We start from the raw sequence: 15,210 nt of genomic DNA, 5'->3' as shown, positions 1-15,210 counted from the left end.
AGAATCTGGCTTTGAAGGTCAGTGGGGTTTGATTACAAGAATTCCATAGGACTGGGGGAAACAGAAACTCCAATCTTGGAGAGGGCAAACAAGGTCCCATGCATGCCAGGACCCAGGGGAATAAATCAGTGGCCTTATAAGAGACTGGGCCAGACCTACCTTCTAGTACTGGAGGGTCATCTGCTGAGGGGAGTGTGGCTCTAGCTCACTGTGGGGACAAAGAAACAGGCAGCAGCAATTCTGATGAGTACTAATTGGTGTGAGCCTTCATGGAGGTTGCCATTTCCTCTCCAAGACCTAGCCCTACCCAACAGCCTGTAGGCTCCACTGCTGAGATACCTCAGACCAAACAACCCACAGGGCAAAAATACAGTCCCAACCATCAACAGACAGACTGCTTAAAGTCTTCCTGAGCATGGCCCTGCTGACCAGAGGGACAAGAACATCTCCACCCACTAGCAAGCAGGAAACAGATGTTCCCAGCAGGAAGCCTGCACAAGACTCTTAGCCACATCCACCAGAGGACATACAGCAGAAGTGAAATAAAAAAACTATAATCTTGCAGCCTGTGGAATGGAAAACACAATCACAGAATGTTAGACAAAATGAGAGATAGAGGAATATGTTCCAGATGAAGTGATAAGATAAAGCCCCAGAAAAAAAAAAAATAAGTGAAGTGGAGATAGGGAACCCTCTGAAAAAATAGAACTCAGAATAATGATAGTGAAGATGACCCAAAATCTTGGAAAAAGAATGGAGGCACAGATCAAGAAGATGCAAGAAATGTTTAACAAAGGCCTAGGAGAGCTAAAGAACAAATAAGCAGAGATGAATAATACAATAACCGAAATGAAAACTACACTAGAAGGAATCAATGGCAGAGTTACTGAGGCAGAAGAACAGATAAGTGAACTGGAAGACAGAATGGTGGAAATCACTGCTGCAGAACAGAAATTAAGAAAAGAATATGAAGAAATGATGACATTCTATGAGAACTCTGGGACAACATTAAATGCATCAACATTTGCATTACAGGGGTCCCAGCAGAAGAGAGAGAGAAAGGACCTGAGAAAATATTTCAAGAGATAATAGCTGAAAACTTCCCTACCATGGGAAAGGAAACAGTAACCCAAGTCCAGGAAGTGCAGAGAGTCCCAGTCAAGAAAAACACAATGAGGAGCATGTCAAGACACATAGTAATCAAATTGACAAAAATTAAAGGCAAAGAAAAACTATTAAAAGCAACAAGAGAAGTGGAACAAATAACACACAAGTGAACTCCCATAAGGATATCAGCTGATTTCTCAGCAGAAATTCTGCAGGCCAGAAGAGAGTGGCACAATATATTTTAAGTAATGAAAGGGAAGAACCTACAACCAAGAATACTCTACCCAGGAAAGCTCTCATTCAGATTTAACAGAGAAATCAAAAGCTTTACAGATAAGCAAAAACTAAGAGAATTCAGCACCACCAGACCAGCTTTGCAGTAAATGCTAAGGGAACTTCTTTAAGTGGAAAAGAAAGGGTCACTATTAGAAACAAGAAAATTACAAATGGAAAAGCTCACAAGTAAAGGCAAAATGAAAGTAAAGTTAGGAAATCATCAGCACACAAATATGATATCAAAACCAGGAATGGTGAGAAGAGGAGAGCACAAATGCAGGATATTGGAAATGCATTTGAAATTAAAAGACCAGCGACTTAAAACAACCTTGTTTACATACAGTCTGTTACATCGAAACGTCATGGTAACTGAAAACAAAAAATCTACAATAGATACACACATAAAAAAGAAAAAGAAATCCTGATACAACACTAAAGTTAGTGATCAAATCACAAGAGAACAAAAGAGGAAAGGAAGAAAAAAGACAAACAAACACTAAACAAATAAGAAAATGGCAATAGGAACATATATCTTGATAATTATCTTAAATGTAAATGGATTAAATGCTCAAACCAAAATACACAGACTGGCTGAATGGATACAAAAACAAGACCTGTATATATGCTGCCTACAAGAGACCCACTTCAGATTTAGGGACATATACAGACTGAAAGTGAGGGGATGGAAAAAGTTATTCCATGCAAAATGGAAATCAAAAGAAAGCTGGAGTAGCAATACTTATATCAGACAAAATAGACTTTAAAATAAATACTATTACAAGAAAGAAAGAAGGACACTATGTAATGATCAAGAGATCAATCCAAGAAGATATAACAATTGTAAATATATATGTACCCAACATAACAGCACCTCAATATATAAAGTAAATTCTAATGGCCATGAAAGGAGAAATCCACAGTAATGCAATACGAGTGGGGGAATTAACACCCCAATTTCATCAACAGATCGATCATCAAGACAGAAGATAAATAAGGAAACCATAGCCTTAAATCACACATTAGACCAGATGGACTTAATAGATATTTATAGAGCATTCCATCCAAAAGCAGCAGAATACACATTCTTCTCAAGTGCACATGGAGCATTCTCCAGGATTGATCACATGCTGAGCCACAAAGCAAGCCTTGGTAAATTTAAGAAAATTAAAATTATACTAAGCACCCTTTCTAACCACAATGCTAAGAGATTAGAAATCAACTACAAGAAAAAACTGTAAAATTACAGAAACACGTGGTGGCTAAACAATATGATACTAAACAACCAATGGATCACTAAAGAAATCAAAGAGGAAATTAAAAAAACAAACAAAAAAAAAAAAAAAGAAAAGAGAGACAAACAAAAATGAAAGTATGACAATCCAAAACCTATGGGACACAGCAAAATCAGTTCTAAGAGGGAAGTTTATAACAACACAACCTTATTTCAGGAAACAGAAAAATCACAAATAAACTACCTCACCATACACCTAAAGCAACTAGACAAAGAAGAAAATATGAAACCGAAAGTTAGTAGAAGGAAAGACATCATAAAGATCAGAGCAGAAATAAATGAAATAACAATGAAGAAAACTGTAGAAAAGATCAATGAAATTAAAAGCTGATTCTTTGAAAAGATAAACAAAATTGGAAAAAAAATTTAGCCAGACCCATCAAGAAAAAGAGGGAGAGAGCTCAAATCTATGAAATTAGAAATGAAAAAAAGAGAAGTTACAACCAACACCAAAAAATACAAAAGATCATAAGAGACTACATCAAGCAACTATATGCCAATAAAATGGATAACCTAAAAGAAATGGAAAAATCCTTAGAAAGGTAAAATTTCCCAGTACTGAATCATGAAGGAATAGAAAATATGAACAGATGAGTCACAACTACTGAAATTGAAACTGAGATTTTAAAACTCCCAACAAGCAAAAGTCCAGGACCAGATGGCTTCATGGGCAAATTCTATCAAACATTTAGAGAAAAGTTAACACCTATCCTTCCGAAACTATTCCAAAAATTTACAGAGGAAGGAATACTCTCAAACTTATTCTATGAGACCACCATCTCCCTAATACCTAAATCAGACAAAGATATGACAAAAAAATAAAAGTACAGGCCAATAACTCTGATGAACATAGATGAAAAAATCCTCAGCAAAATACTAGCAAACCGAATCCAACAATACATTAAAAGAATCAAGTGAAATTTATCCCAGGGACACCAGGATTTTTTCAATATCTTCAAATCAGTGTGATGCACCGCATCAACAAATTAAAGAATAAAAACCACACAATTGTCTCAATAGATGCATAAATCCTTTTGACAAAATTCAGCACCCATTATGATTAAAAAAAAAACTTCAGAAAGTGGGCATAATTGGAACCTACCTCAACATAATAAAGGCCATATATGACAAACCTACAGCTAAGATCATACACAAGGCTGAAAAGCTAAAAATGTTCCCTCTACAATCAGGAACAAGACAAGGATATCCACTCTCACCACTTTTATTCAATATAGTTTTGGAAGTCCTAGCCATGGCAATCAGAGAAGAAAAATAAATAAAATGAATCCAAATTGGGAAAGAAGAAGCAAAACTGTCACTGTTTGCAGATGACATGATATTATACATAGAAAATTCTAAGGATGCTACCAGTAAACTACTAGATCTCATCAAATAATTTGGCAATTTTGCAGGATACAAAATCAATACACAGAAATTTCTTGCATTCCTATACACTAAAAACAAAAAATCAGAAAAATAAGTTAAAGAAACAATCCCATTTATCATCACCTCAAAAGGAATAAAATACATAGGAATAAACCTCCCTAAGGAGGTAAAAGACCTGTACTGCAAAAACTGTGAGGTACTGATGAAGGAAATCAAAGATGACACAAACAGATGTAGAGATATACCTTGTTTGTTGGGAAAAACCCAAACGAATGTTTTGGCCAACACAATATTTGCAAATGATGCAACTGACAAGGGATTAAACTGAAAAATTTACCATCAGCTCATGTGGCTCAATATCAAAAATAAACAAACAACCCAATCAGATAATGGGCAGAAGACCTAAATAGACATTTCTCCAAAGAAGATATACAGACAGCCAAAAAGAAAAAAAGAAAACATGAAAAGATGTTCAACATTGCTAATTATTAGAGAAATGCAAATCAAAGCTGCAATGAGGTATCACCTCACACCAGTGAGAATGGCCATCATCAAAAAGTCTACACACACTAAATGCTGGAGAGGGTGTGGGTAAAACAATACCCCCATACATGGTTGGTGGGAATGTAAATTGGTAGAGCCACTATGGAGAACAGTATGGGAGTTCTTTAAGAAACTAAAAATAGAGCTACCTTATGTTCCACAATTCCATTCCTGGGCATATATCCAGAAAAAAACATGGTTTGAAAGGATACATGCACCCCCATATTCATTACAGCACTGTTTACAATAGCCAAGACATGGAAACAACATAAATGTCCACTGACAGATGAATGGATAAAGAAGATGTGGTACATATGTTCAATGAAATATTACTCAGCCATTAAAAAGAATGAAATAATGCCATTTGCAGCAAGATGGTTGTACCTGGAACTTATCACACTAACTGAAGTAAGTCAGAGAGAGAAAGGCAAATATCATATAATATAGCTTATATGTGAAATATAAAACAATGATGCAAATGAGCTTACAAAACAGAAACAGACTCACAGACTTAGAGAAGAAACTTACAGTTACCATGTGGGAAGGATTGGGGAGATGAATAGATTGGGATTTGGGGATTGCCATGTACACACTGCTAGATTTAAAATATATAATCAACAAGGACCTGTATAACACAGGGAACACTGTTCAATATTCTGTAATAACTTAAGTGGGGAAAGAATTTGAAAACTAATAGATACATGTGTATGTATAACTGAATCAGCTTTTTGTACACCTGAAACTAACACAACATTTTTAATCAACTATGATCTAATATAAAATAAATATTAAAAAATAAGGAAATGAAACAAACAGAAAAAGCATTAAGGAACAGTATGAAATGCTCTAGCTCTTGCAGACATTTTCCTAAGCTATTTTCCCTCTTATCATCATTACCATTCCAGCAGGCTTTCTTCCTGTTCTCACTTAAGAGAGAGTGTGAGATATTTTGGAATATTGGCAGAAGTAATCTACCACTCAAATCCAGTGTGTTATAACATCCCACTCCAGAATAACAACATAATATTTTGATTTTAATTTAGAATTTGAGATGTTAAAATATTTAGTGGAACTTTAAACAGACAGTATAGACTGAGAATAAGAGAACTAAAGAGAACTTACTAAGTATTCTTAAGTAAGAATATCTTAAGAGAAACTGCAATGAAGGGGAGACATCAAGTAAATATCTTGGAGATAAATTCTCATTAAATTAAACCTAATTTATAAATTCACATGTGGTTTTATAATTTTAGAGAGAGAGAGAGAGAATGTTAGAAAATTATGTCATCAAGATTTGATAAACAAGTTTAAAGTTGTAGGAATTTAATATTATATATGCAAACCTCAGGAATATTTTTCTGATACATAAGTAATCAATAGAAAATTAAAATAAAGAAATAAAACAATATGAAAAAAATGGACACACACAAAACGTCATGTGCACTGGTACCCAGGGCAAAAGCACTAATTTGATTGGACCCTGTGCCAGTCCTACTTTTTGGTCTTAGAGAGTCTCTAAGAGAGGCTGGGGGGCAGCTGGAGCTCACCCTGGGGATGTTGACACTGGTGGTAGCCACAGTCGGAATCTATCTATGGCAAGGACACTCCCTGGGTACATAGACTCTGGTGGCAGTGATAGTGGGGAGCACTAAACTGCAAGGACACTCCTGCTGGTGGCTGCCATCTTGAGATCCTCCTGCTAGTTCATTAGTGTCAAGACCTGGCCCCACTGAACAACCTGTAGGTATCAGGGCAAACTACTAGATGGGCAGGGACAAAGGACAACCCATTAGCTGACAGGCTTCCTAAAGACTTCCTGAGCATAGAGCTGCCTCTAAACATGGCCCTAGACACGGCCTTGCCCAACAGAGATCCAAGACACAGCTACAACCACCAATGGGCCGTCATGAGCTCTGCCCTCCAGGAAGCCTGCACTAGCCTCTAGACAAGACTCACTAACCAGGGGCAGATACCAGATGCAGGAAAAACCCGAAACCCTAGCCTTCAGACCCAGCCCACCCAGAGCAGGCCAGATCCTACCCTGAGTCCTGCTGGGCACTGGTCCTGTCCACTAGCATGCCAATGCAAGCTTCATGACACCCCAGAACCCATATCCAACTATCTCAGGAACCAACCTCACAACCAGCAATCTGACACCAGCTCTGGAATATCTGAGCCCTACAACCAGACTCCAAGACCCAGCTCTGTCTGCCAGAAATTCGGCACTAACCCCAAAACCTGGCTTCACATACCAGTTGGCATGCAACAGTCCTGGAGTCTGCTGGGCCCTGATTCCACACATCAATGAGCCAGCACTAGCCATGGGACCCCCTAAGGTTCTGCATCCAGCTACTTTGTGACTGGTCCCCACTAGCAAGTAGCCCACAACATCCACACAAGGTAGAGGCTTGCAGATAATCAGGCTAGGGGCCAACAAACTCTACCAGAAAGCACATATAGTCAGCCCACCAGAAAAGAAGAACCCACACATCTCTCTCTGAGGAAACCCCTAGAGCATATAGCTTGAGTGACAAGAGGGGAGTGTGCTGCCAGGACACATAAGATGTCTCTTACAGAAGGCCACTTCTCCAAGGTTGAGAAATGTAACCTACCACATAGATAAAAATACAAATAGCAACATAGACAAAATGTGGTAGAGGAACATGTTTCAGATATATATATATATATATATATATATATATATATATATATATATAGAGAGAGAGAGAGAGAGAGAGAGAGAGAGAGAGAGAGAGAATGCTATACAAAAACCTAATGGTAACCTCAAACCAAAAAACTGTAATAGATATACACTGAAAAAGAAAAAAGAACTCCAAACACAACCCTACAGATAGTCATCAAATCACAAGAGGAGAGAACAAAAGAAGAAGAAAGGGGAAAAAAAGTGCTACAAAAATAAATCTGAAACAGTTAACAAAATGGCAAAAAGAACATGTATATCAATAAAATTACCTTAAATGTAAATGGACTAAATGCTACAATCAAAGGACATAGAGTGACTGAATGGATACAAAAAAAAGACCCTCATATATGCAACCTACGAGAGAGTCACTTCAGATCTAGAGACACACAGTCTGAAAATGAGGGGATATAAAGAGGTATTTCAGTTAAATGGAAGTCAAAAGAAAGTCACAGTAATGATACCTATATAAGACAAAATGACTTTAAAATAAAGTTTACTGCAAGAGGTAAAGAAGCATACTACATAAAGATCAATGGATCAATCCAATAAGATATAACAACTATATATATATATATATATATATATATATATATATATATATATATATATATATCTCCAATATAAGGGCACCTAAATACATAAAGTAAATATTAAAATCACCAGAAACATAAGAGTAGGGGACTTTAACAACCATTTATATCAATGGCCAGATAATCCAGATAGAAAATCAGTAAAGAAACACTCACCTTAAATGACTCATTAGAACAGATGTATGTAATTGATATACATAGAGCATTCCATTCAAAAGAAGCAAAACACACATTCTTTTCAAGTGCACATGGAATATTTTCCAAGACAGATCACATGCTAGGCAACAAAAGAAGCCTTGGTAAATTTAAGAAAATTGAAATCATATCAAACACCTTTCCTGACCAAAACACTATGAGAATAGAAATCAATCTCAGGAAAACACTGCAAAAAACACAAACACATGTAAGCTAAACAATATGCTCCTAAACAACCAATGGATCACTGAAGAAATCAAAGAGGATATTAAAAAATGCCTAGAGACAAATAAAATTGAAGACACAATGATGCAGAACATATAGGATGCAGCAAAAGCAGTTCTAAGAGGGAAGTTTATAGCAATAAAGCTTACCTCAGGAAATAAGAAAAATCTCAAAAAAAGAAAAAAAAAGCTAACGTAACTCCTAAAGGAACTAGACAAAGAAGAACAACCAAAGCCCAATGAAATAAATCAAAAAGATTAGAGCAGAAATGAATGGAATAGACACTAAAATAACAATATAAGAGATTCATGGGAGGAACCAAGGTGGCAGAGTAGAAGGACATGCTCTAACTCCCTCTTGTGAGAACACCAGAATCACAACTAACTGCTGGACAATCATTAACAGGAAGACACTGGAACTCACCAAAAAAATACCCCACAACAAAAGACAAAGGAGAAGCCACAATGAGACAGTAGGGAGGCGCAATCACAGTAAAATCAAATCCCATAACTGCTGGGTAGGTGACTCACAGACTGGAGAACACTTGTACCACAGAAGTCCACCTACTGGAGTGAAGGTTCTGAGCCACACGTCAGGCTTCCCAACCTGGGGGTCTGGCACCAGGAGGAGGAAATCCTAGAGAACCAGACTTTGAAGCCTAGTGGGATTGTTTTGCAGGACTTTGACAGGACTGGGGAAAACAGAGACTCCACTCTTGAAGGGCACACACAAAGTAGTTTGCACATCGGGACCCAGGGGAAGGAGCAGCGAGCCCACAGGAGACTGAACCAGACCTACCTGCTATTGTTGGAGGGTCTCCTGCAGAGGTGGGGGGTGGCTCTGTTTCACCATGGGGACAAGGACACTGGCAGCTGAAGTTCTGGGAAGTACTCCTTGATGTGAGCCCTCCCAGAGTCTGTCATTAGCCCCACCAAAGGGCCCAGGTAGGCTCCAGTGTTGGGTTGTCTCAGGCCAAACAAGGAACAGCAAGGAAACCCAGCCCCACCCATCAACAGTCAAGCAGATTAAAGTTTTACTGAGCTCTGCCCAATAGAGCAACAGTCAGCTCTACCCACCACCAGTCCCTCCCATCAAGCCTCTTAGATAGCCTCATCCACCAGAGGGCAGACAGCAGAATCAAGAAGAATTACAGTCCTGCAGGTTGTGGAACAAAAACCACATTCACAAAAGATAGACAAGAAGAAAAGGCAGAGGGTTATAAACCAGATGAAGGAACAAGATAAAACCCCAGAAAAACAACTAAATGAAGTGGAGATAGGCAACCTTCCTGAAAAAGAATTAAGAATAATGTTAGTGAAGATGATCCAGGACCTCAGAAAAAGAATGTAGGCAAAGATCGAGAAGATGCAAGAAATGTTTAACAAAGACCTAGAAAAATTAAAGAACAAACAAACAGAGATGAACAATACAATAACTGAAATGAAAACTCCACTAGAAGGAATCAATAACAGAATAACTGAGGCAGAAGAACGGATGAGTGACCTGGAAGACAGAATGGTGGAATTCACTGCCATGGAACAGAATAAAGAATGAAAAGAAATGAAGAGAGCCTAAGGGACATCTGAGACAACATTAAACGCAACAACATTCGCATTATAGGCGTCCCCGAAGGAGAAGAGAGAAAGGACAGGGAAAATAATTGAAGAGATTATAGTCAAAAACTTCTATAACATGGGAAAGGAAATGGCCACCCAAGTCCAGGAAGCACAACGAGTCCCATACAGGATAAACACAAGGAGAAAAACATCATGACACATAGTAATCAAATTGGCAAAAATTAAAGACAAAGAAAAATTATAGAAAGCAGCAAGGGAAAAATGACAAATAATACCCAAGGGGACTTCCATAAGGTTAACAGCAGAAAATCTAAAGGCCAGAAGGGAGTGGCATGATATACTTAAACTGATGAAAGGGAAGAACCTACAACCAAGATTACTCTACCTAGCAAGGATCTCATTCAGATTTGATGGGGAAATCAAAAGCTTTACAGTCAAGCAAAGGCTAAAAGAATTCAGCATTGCCAAACCTGCTCTACAACAAATGCTAAAGGAACTTCTCAAAATGGGAAACACAAGAGAAGAAAAGTACCCACAAAAACAAACCCCCCAAAATTAAGAAAATGGACATAGGAACATACATATGGATAATTATCTTAAATGTGAATGGATTAAATGCTCCAACCAAAAGACACAGGCTTGCTGAATGGATACAAAAACAAGACTCATATATATGCTGCCTACAAGAGACCCACTTCAGACCTAGGGACACATACAGACTGAAAGTGAGGAGATGGAAAAAGATATTCTATGCAAATGGAAAGCAAAAGAAAGCTGGAGTAACTATATTCATATCAGATAAAATAGACTTTACAATAAAGAATGTTACAAGAGACAAGGAAGGACACTACATAATGATCAAAGGAACAACCCAAGAAGAAGATTAACAATTATAAATATATATGCACCCAACATAGCAGCATCTCAATACATAAGGCAACAGCTAACAGCTATAAAAGAGGAAATCAACAGTAACACAATAACAGTGGGGGACTTTAACACCTCACTTACACCAATGGACAGATCATCCAAAATCAAAATAAATAAGGAAATAGAAGCTTTAAATGACACAATAGACCAGATAGATTTAATTTATATTTATAGGACATTCCATCCAAAAACAGCAGATTACACTTTCTTCTCAAGTGCACACGGAACATTCTCCAGGATAGATCACATCTTGGGTCACAAATCAAGCCTCAGTAAATTTAAGGAAATTGAAATCATGTCAAGCATCTTTTCTGACCACACCACTATGAGGTTAGAAATGAATTACAGGGAATAAAATGTAAAAAACACAAACACATGGAGGGTAAACAATACATTACAAAATAACCAAGAGATCACTGAAGAAATCAAAAAATAAATCAAAAAATACCTAGAGGAAAATGACAATGAAAACGTGACAATCAAATATATATGGAATGCAGCAAAAGCAGTTCTAAGAGCGAAGTTTATAGCTATTCAAGCCTACCTCAAGAAACAAGAAAAATCTCAAGTAAACAATTTAACCTTACACCTAAAGGAACTAGAGAAAGAAGAACAAACAAAACCCAATGTTAGCAGAAGGAAAGAAATCATAGAGATCAGAGCAGAAGTAAATGAAATAGAAACAAAGAAAACAATAACAAAGATCAATACAACTAAAAGCTGGTTCTTTGAGATGGAAAGCAAAGAAATTGAAAAAAATTGAAAAAACATTAACCAGACTCATCAAGAAAATGAGGGAGAGGACTCAAATCAATAAAATTTGAAATGAAAAAGGAGAATTTACAACAGACACCACAGAAATATAAAGCATCCTAAGAGACTACTAAAAGCAAATCTATGCCACTAAAATGGACAACCTGGAAGAAATGGAAAAATTCTTAGAAAGGTATAACCTTCCAAGACTGAACCAGGAAGAAATAGAAAATATGAACAGAGCAAACACAAGCAATTAAATTGAAACTGTGATTTAAAATATTCCAACAAACAAAAGTCCAGGACCAGATGGCTTCACAGGTGAATTCTATCAAACATTTAGAGAAGAGCTAACACCATCCTTCTCAAACTCTTCTTAAAAATTGCAGAGGAACACTCCCAAACTCATTCAATGAGCCCACCATTCTATGGACCAAAAGCAGACAAAGATACTACAAAGAAAGAAAACTACAGACCAATATCACTGATGAATATAGACGCAAAAATCCTCAACAAAATACTAGCAAACAGAATCCAACAACACAGGAAATGGATCATACACCATGATCGATTGGTTCTATCCCAGGGATGCAAGGATTCTTCAATATTGGCAAATAAATCAATGTGATACCCAATATTAACAAATTGAAAAATAAAAACCATATGATCATGTAAATAGAGGCAGAAAAAGCTTTTGACAATATTCAACACCAATTTATGATGAAAACTCTCCAGAAAGTGGTCATAGAGGGAACCTGCCTCAGAATAATAAAGGCCATATATGACAAACCCACAGCAAACATCATTCACAATGGTGAAAAACGGAAAGCATTTCCTCTAAGATCAGGAATGAGACAAGGATGTCCATTCTCACCACAATTATTCAACATAGATTTGGAAGTCCTAGCCATGGCAATCATAGAAGAAAAAGAAATAAAAGAATACAAATTGGAAAAGAAGAAATAAAACTGTCACTGTTTGCAGATGACATGATACTATACATAGAGGATCATAAAAATGCCACCAGAAAACTACTAGAGCTAATTAATGTATTTGGTACAGTTGCAGGATCCAAAGTTAATGCACAGAAATCTCTTGCATTCCTATACACTAATGATGAAAAATATGAAAGAGAAGTTATGGAAACACTCCATTTACCATTGCAACAAAAAGAATAAAATATCTAGGAATAAATCTACCTCAGGAGACAAAAGATCTGTATGCAGAAAACTATAAGACACTGATGAAAGAAATTAAAGATGATACCAACAGATGGGGAGATATACCATGTTCTTGGATTGGAAGAATCAATATTGTGCAGATGACTATAGTACCCACAGCAATCTACAGATTCAATGCAATCCCTATCAAACTACCAATGGCATTTTTTACAGAACTAGAACAAATCATCTTAAAATTTGTATGGAGACACTAAAGACCCTGAATAGCAAAAGCAGTCTTGAGGGAAAAAACGGAACTGGAGGAATCAGACTCTGTAACTTCAGACTATACTACAAAGCTACAGTAATCAAGACAATATGGTACTGGCACAAAAAAAAGAAACATAGATCAGTGGAACAATATAGAAAACCCAGAAATAAACCCATGCACCTATGGTCAACTAATCTATGACAAAGGATGCAAAGGTGTGCAATGGAGAGAAGAAAGTCTTTTCAAAAAGTGGTGCTGGGAAAACTGGACAGCTACATGTAAAAGAATGTAATTAGAACACTCACTAACACCATACACAAAAATAAACTTAAAATCAATTAAAGACCTAAATGTAAGACTGTACACTATAAAACTCTTAGAGGAAAGCATAGGATGAACACTCCTTGACATAAACAACAGCAAGATCTTTTTTAATCCACCTCCTAGAGTAATGGAAATAAAAACAAAAATAAACAAATGGGACCTAACGAAACTTCAAAGCTTTTGCACAGCAAAGGAAACTATGAACAAGACAAAGAGACAACCCTCAGAATAGGAGAAAATATTTGCAAACGAATCAATGGACAAAGGATTAATCTCCAAAATATATAAAGAGCTCATGCAGCTCAATATTAAAGAAACAACTCAGTCCAAAAATGAGCAGAAGACCTAAATAGACATTTCTCCAAAGAAGACATACAGATGGCAAAGAAGCACATGAAAAGCTGTTCAACATCACTAATTATTAGAGAAATGCAAATCAAAACTACAATGAGGTATCACCTCACACCAGTTAGAATAGGCATCATCAGAAAGTCTACAAACAACAAATGCTGGAGAGGGTGTGGAGAAAAGGGAACCCTCTTGCATGGTTGGTGGGAATGTAAGTTGATACAGCCACTATGGAGAGCAGTATGGAGGTTCTTTAAAAAACTAAAAATAGAATTACCATATGATCCAACAGTCCCACTACCGGGCATATACCCAGAGAAAACCATAATTCAAAAAGATGCATGCACCCCAATGTTCACTGCAGCACTATTTACAATAGCCAGGTCATGGAAGCCACCTAAATACCCATCGAAGACGAATGCATAAAGAAGATGTGGTACATATATTCAATGGAATATTACTCAGCCATAAAAAGGAATAAAATTGAGTCATTTCTTGAGACGTGGATGGATCTAGAGACTGTCATACAGAGTGAAGTAAGTCAGAAAGAGAAAAACAAATATCGTATATTAACTCATATAATTGGAACCTAGAAAAATGGTACAGATGAACTGGTTTGAAGGGCAGAAGTTGAGACACAGATGTAGAGAACAAACGTATGGACACCAAGGGGGGAGAACCGCGGTCGGTTGGGGATTATGGTGTGTTGAATTGGGTGATTGGGATTGACATATTTACACTGATGTGTATAAAATTGATGACTAATAAGAAACTGCAGTATAAACAAACAAACAAACAAACAAAAAACAGCTAATACTAAACTTTCTTTGGGTTATTTGTATGGAAATATGTTAATATAAATGTTTCAGACATTACATTAAATTTCTAAAAATCTTATATGTTCTGGTGTAAAGTTATGTCATAATTCTAGTTATTACTTTAAAATGTATATCTCAGAAATAACTAAAAAAAAAATTCATGCAACAGCTGGTTCTTTGAAGAGATAAACAAATTTGATAAACCTTTCACCAGACTTATCAAGCAAAAGAGGAGACAGTCAAATCAACAAAATCAGAAATGGAAAAGAAATTGCAAATGACACCACAGAATTTCAAAGGATCATAAGAGACTACTATGAACAAATATATGCCAATAAAATGGACAACCTAGAAGATATGGACATTCTTAGAAAGGTATAATATACCACAATGAACCAGGAAGAAATAGAAAATATGAACAGACTAATTACCAGTAGTGAAACTGTATCAGTAATTTAAAACTCCCAACAAACAAAGGTCCAGGAACACATGGCTTCACAGGCGAATTCTATCAAACATTTAGAAAATAGTTAACACCTATGCTTTTCAAACTACTCTGAAAAATGGCAGAAGAATCACTTGAAAACTCATTCTATGAGGCCATCACCCTTATACCAAAATCAGACAAAGATACCACACAAAAAAATAAATTGCAGGCCGATATCACTGATGAACATAGATGAAAAAATCCTCAACAAAACACTAGCAAACT

This window comes from Phocoena phocoena, chromosome X, assembly GCF_963924675.1.
Source record: "Phocoena phocoena chromosome X, mPhoPho1.1, whole genome shotgun sequence".
Taxonomy (NCBI): Eukaryota; Metazoa; Chordata; class Mammalia; order Artiodactyla; family Phocoenidae; genus Phocoena; species Phocoena phocoena.
This window is presented reverse-complemented; position numbering follows the sequence as displayed.